This window comes from Salvelinus sp. IW2-2015, linkage group LG32 (genome assembly GCF_002910315.2).
Source record: "Salvelinus sp. IW2-2015 linkage group LG32, ASM291031v2, whole genome shotgun sequence".
Taxonomy (NCBI): Eukaryota; Metazoa; Chordata; class Actinopteri; order Salmoniformes; family Salmonidae; genus Salvelinus; species Salvelinus sp. IW2-2015.
This window is the reverse complement of record NC_036871.1, coordinates 15613868-15619713: the sequence shown is the minus strand read 5'-3', so window position 1 is coordinate 15619713 and position 5846 is coordinate 15613868.

The following is a 5846-nucleotide window of genomic DNA, read 5'->3' as shown; positions in this document are numbered from 1 at the left end:
CCAAATACCTCCTTTTGGTTCGCGTGTTTAGCCCAGTAATCCAAATTCATGACGCGCGAGCAGACGAAAAGTCCAAAAGTTCCGTTACAGTCCGTAGAAACATGTCAAACGATGTATAGAATCAATCTTTAGGATGTTTTTATCATAAATCTTCAATAATGTTTCAACCGGAGAATTCCTTTGTCTTCAGCAATGCAATGGAACGCAAGCTAACTCTCACGTGAACGCGCATGGTCAGCTCATGGCACTCTGAAAGACCCCTGACTCAAAGAGCCATCATGCCCCACTAATTCACAGTAGAAGTATCAAACACGGTTCTAAAGACTGTTGACATCTAGTGGAAGCCTTAAGAAGTACAACATGACCAATTTCCCACTGTATATTTGATAGGCGATGAGTTGAAAAACTACAAACCTCAGATTTCCAACTTCCTGGTTGTATTTTTTCTCAGGTGTTTGCCTGCCATATGAGTTCTGTTATACTCACAGACATCATTCAAACAGTTTTAGAAACTTCAGAGTGTTTTCTATCCAAATATACTAATACTATGCATATCTTAGCTTCTGGGACTGAGTAGCAGGCAGTTTACTCTGGGCACCTTATTCATCCAAGCTACTCAATACTGCCTTTGTATTATTCACGTGTGTTAACTTCTGTGCAGCGTAAGTGGTGATGCAGCCCAGACTCCCACTGAGTGCAGTGGTTCCTCAGTACAGGCTAAAGCTAGCAATGCGTAAGTGGAGCAGGCACGGTGCTCTGCGCTATAAGGGGTTATCGGCTGTGCTGATAGACAGTCTTAATCCTCTTTCAATCAGTAGACGATGTGAGACACATTTGACAGAGGTACTGAAAGTAACAAAATTTCTAGTACAGAACTGTTCTTTCATGTTCTAGTACCAAAAAAGTACTGAAGTTTCGGTTTACCGTGCAACAGTAGCACACACATACACACACACACACACACACACACACACACACACACACACACACACACACACACACACACACACATACACTATATATACAAAACTGTGTGGACAACCCTTCAAATTAGTGGATTTGGCTATTTCAGCCACACCCGTTGCTGACAGGTCTATAAAATTGAGCACACAGCCATGCAATCTCCATAGATAAACATTGGAAGTAGAATGGCCTTACTGAAGAGCTCAGTGACTTTCAACGTGGCATCGTCATAGGATGCAACCTTTCCAACAAGTCAGTTCATCAAATTTCTGCCCTGCAAGAGCTGTCTAGGAGCAACAGTTTGGGGAAGGCCCTTTCCTGTTTCAGTATGACAATGCCCCTGTGCACAAAGSGAGCTGACCTCACTAATGCTCTTGTAGCTGAATGGAAGCAAATACCTACAGAAATGTTCCAACATCTAATGGAAAGCCTTCCCAGAAGAGTGGAGGCTGTTATAGCAGCAWAGGGGGAACCAACTCCATATTAATGCCCATGACTTTGGAATGAGATGTTCAATGAGCAGGTGTCCACATAGTTTTGGTCATGTTGTGTATTTACATTCGCAGTCACTCGCATGCACACACACATTCACACCTCCTCAACTTCCTCCTGCATTCACCTACATAAAGGCCTTGCATTATTCAGTCGGTCCTAAAATATTAGTTAAAATCACCTAGAGAAGAGGCGACAGAAGTACCACCTGAGGTGTTTTATCATTCAGTAGGAGCAGCCTGGCKTGAATGTAGGGAGACAAGTTCTGTTTAGGCTAGCAAATCAAAATCAAATCAAAGTTAATTTGTCACGTGCGCCGAATACAACAGGTTCACCTTACAGTGAAATGCTTACTTACACACTAACCAATAGTGCAAAAAAGGTGTTAGGTGAACAGCAGCGTGATGGCATGGCCATTCACACAGAGATGGAATATTCACAGTGGAGGTTTTCTGAGGATAAGTACGGTTGACTACTTCTTAGTGCACATCCACAAAGTGTGAAAGTATTTACTAAACGCTGTGCAGTTCACCTATCCCCATTCAAAAACATTATCATGATTCGCTTAAGTGCACACACTGTCACAACAGTCCCAAACCAAAAATAAACTGATTGAAAATGGGTTTGAAAACGTGAATGAGTTGTATTGTGGACAATTTTAAGGATGTAGTATAGATCTGCGGCTATAAAGCTACAGTATGCACTTTGTAGATATGGTCCTTTGTACTTATACATGTGCATATAGAGGAGTTCTGTATCATGGCCATATTTCTGAGCAGACTGGGTACTCCCCGTTTGGTTCCCTTCTCCCCTCAGGTCCATGTTCCAACCTGTTCTGTGTCTCATTAAAGTGTGTATTTGTGTGCCTTACATTTGACGGTGGAATGAGTTTTTGTTATCCTTTCCAAACTGGAGGTCAGGAGAAATTAAAATGACTCTCTCAGACACACTGTGGCAGAAGTCCAGGATAAATAACTATCTAATTAATTTCCAGTGCATACGGCAAATGCCTCTTCTGGTAATTTCTCAAAGTTTATCATCATTGGAGACCTCTAGTCAAGGCCAAAAGAAAAACCCTCTCGCTTTGCTCACATCCATAAATGAAACTTAATACATTCAGCCCCCATCTGGCCCGCTCCTGTTTCTCATACTTAGTGGAGGCCAAGGAGAAATATTAAATGCAAGGTCATCACTCCAGAGAAATAGAGGAAAATATGTACAAAGATCAGATGATGATTTACGGATACCACTTTGGCCAAAGGTAAAGAGGTAAAACCTCCCAACAACACAACGAGATGGCGCTGTACTGTATGATCACCATTTTGCAAGGGCCAAACCAACTTAGCTATTTTGTGATTCTTTTGCTGTTCATTTTTACTTTATTTTAACTAAATGTATCCGGTATCATTTCTTACAACCAACAAGAACTTTTGAACATCAGATCGGCAGTTACTTACCTCAATTCCGGCTTCAACTTCGACTCATCTGCCCTGGGCTCTTTCTATTATTTCGACCCAATTTATGGGTTATCCAAGAGGAAATGCCAACGTTACAGAGGCAAGATAGGGGGAGTCCTGGCGAGATTAAGACAAAAGGAAAAACGGTCACTTTATTCCTCCATTCTATTGACCATTTTGCTTCAGCTGGTGACCTGTTTGAAAGGATATTCTCTGAAATGCATTCCATTAGAGGGAGTCCTCTATTCACCTCAGAACAGATAGTAGAGAATGGTGCACTAATAGACTTTATTTTCATTTAAACTATTTGATGTATATGATGTACTACTGTAAATGCTTTGCTAAAGATTTATGTCAACACCGGCAACGCCACGGGACAGTATTCCAGGACGGTATTCCAGGGCACGTCTCAGAGTATGCACAGAACAGCTGGCAGGCATATTCATGGTCGTTTCTGTTCGTTGACTATAGCTCAGCATTCAACACCATTGACCACTCCAAGCTTAGGACCCTGGGACTGAACACTTCCCTCTGCACCTGGATCCTGGACTTCCTGACCGACCCCAGGTTAGGTGAGGGCAGGCAACATCACCTCCGCCACACTCACTCTCAACACGGGTGCCCCACAGGGTGTGGGATTAGTCCCCTCCTCTACTCCCTGTTCACCCACACACAACTCCAACACCAATATCAAGTTTGCTGATGACATTTTGAAAAGGGTTTAAATTAAGACTGGATCTTATATATACAGTAAATGCCAGGATTTTTTCCATTTCAGTGAGTCTCTTATTCAATGGGTAAAAGTAATGTATAGCCACCCCAGGTGTAAAATCGTGAATAGCAGCTACTTCTCTGAGCGTTTTGAACTTTCAAGAAAAGTTCAACAAGGGTGTCCGCTGTCACCATATCTATTCGTTATGCTAGCTATTAAAATCCGATCAAATAACAACGTTAAAGGATTAGAAATCCAAGGCTTAAAAACAAAGGTGTCCATGTATGCCGATGACTCAAGTTTTATATTACATCCGCAAGCTAGATCCCTGCAATCTCACTGAAGATCTAGCTAAAACCGAATTATGATGTGTACCATATTAGATATTGGATCTTTAAAAAACACAACTTTTACATTACCTTYCAGTTTACCTATAAAATGMGCTGATGGTGAAGTAGACATACTTGGTATTCTTATCACCAAAAATATAAATGAGCTCTCCACAATTTCAATAGAACATTTGTAAAAATAGACAAGATCCTGCAACCACGCACGAGGTAAATACCCGTCTATTTATGGGAAGGTTACACTGATTACCTCCTTAGTCATATCTCAGTTTACTCACTTATGAGCTGCCTACTTATGATTCGTTTTTTAAATTATATGAACAAAAAATAATTCACTTTATCTGGGATGCTAAACCAGACAGGATAAAGCATGCCTATCTATATAATGAATATGAACTGAGTGTGTTGAGATTATTAAATATAAAAGCGCTAAACCTCTCTAAAAGCTTCACTTATACAAAAGTTTTTCTTGAAACCAAAATGGTTGTCAAGTAGATTACTAAGAAAAGCCCATCCATTGTTTAAAACTGCCTTTTTGCCTATGTGCAGATTGCCATGTCTCATTTTCGATTAATTGAAAATGAAACCTTGTTCAAAACCTTGCTTGCTTTCTTTTTCAAACAAGCATTGCAGACCTGCTTACAATTTCATTGTCATTCCCCTGAAAAGATAGAACAAATATWATGGTTGAACTCAAATGTGCTGGTTGATAAAATACCTGTATTTATGGAAAAGATGTTTGAAAAGCGTATTTTGTTATTCATTTATATTGTCAATTGGAATGGTAGAGTTATGTCTTTCAGGGAGTTATCGTAATTGTATGGAAAGGTCTCAATCCAAGATTACAATCAATTCATTACAGCATTACCTCCCAAAAAGAGGAGGCAGGTGGTAGGGAACTGGTCTGTCTGCCCAATATAAAGGATCAAAAATGGCGGAGGAACACAAATAGCAAAAATTGGAAAGTATACCAGTTTTATTTCAGGACCACTTGACAGCTGTGCCATACAGATTGCAAATAGCTGGGAAGAGATTTTTTATGTAACGATTCCACGGTACAGGGTGTATGAGTTGATATACAGTTGAAGTCAGAAGTTTACATAGACTTAGGTTGGAGTCATTAAAACTCGTTTTTCAACCACTCCACAAATTTCTTAACACACTATAGTTTTGGCAAGACAGTTAGGACATCTACTTTGTGCARGACACACATACATTTTCCAACAGTTTTTTACAGACAGATTATTTCACTTATAATTCACTGCATCACAATTCCAGTGGGTCAGAAGTTTACATACACTAAGTTGACTGTGTCTTTAAACAGCTTGGAAAATTCCCAAAATTGATGTCATGGCTTTAGAAGCTTCTGATAGGCTAATTGACATCATTTGAATCAATTGGAGGTGTATCTGTGGATGTATTTCAAGGCCTACCTTCAAACGCAGTGCCTCTTTGCTGGACATCATGGGAGAATCAAAAGAAATCAGCCAAGACCTCAAAAGACAAATTGTAGACCTCCACAAGTCTGGTTCATCCTTGGGAACAATTTCCAAACGCCTGAAGGTACCACGCTCATCTGTACAAACAATAGTATGCAAGTATAAACACCATGGGACCACGAAGCCATAATACCGCTCAGGAAGGTGACGTGTTCGGTCTCCTAGAGATGAACGTACTTTGGTGTGAAAACTGCAAATCAATCCTAGAACAACAGCAAAGGACCTTGTGAAGATGCTGGAGGAAACAGGTACAAAAGTATCTATATTCACAGTAAAACGAGTCCTATATCGACATAACCTGAAAGGCCGCTCAGCAAGGAAGAAGCCACTGCTCCAAAACCGCCATAAAAAAGCCAGACTACAGTTTTCAACTGCA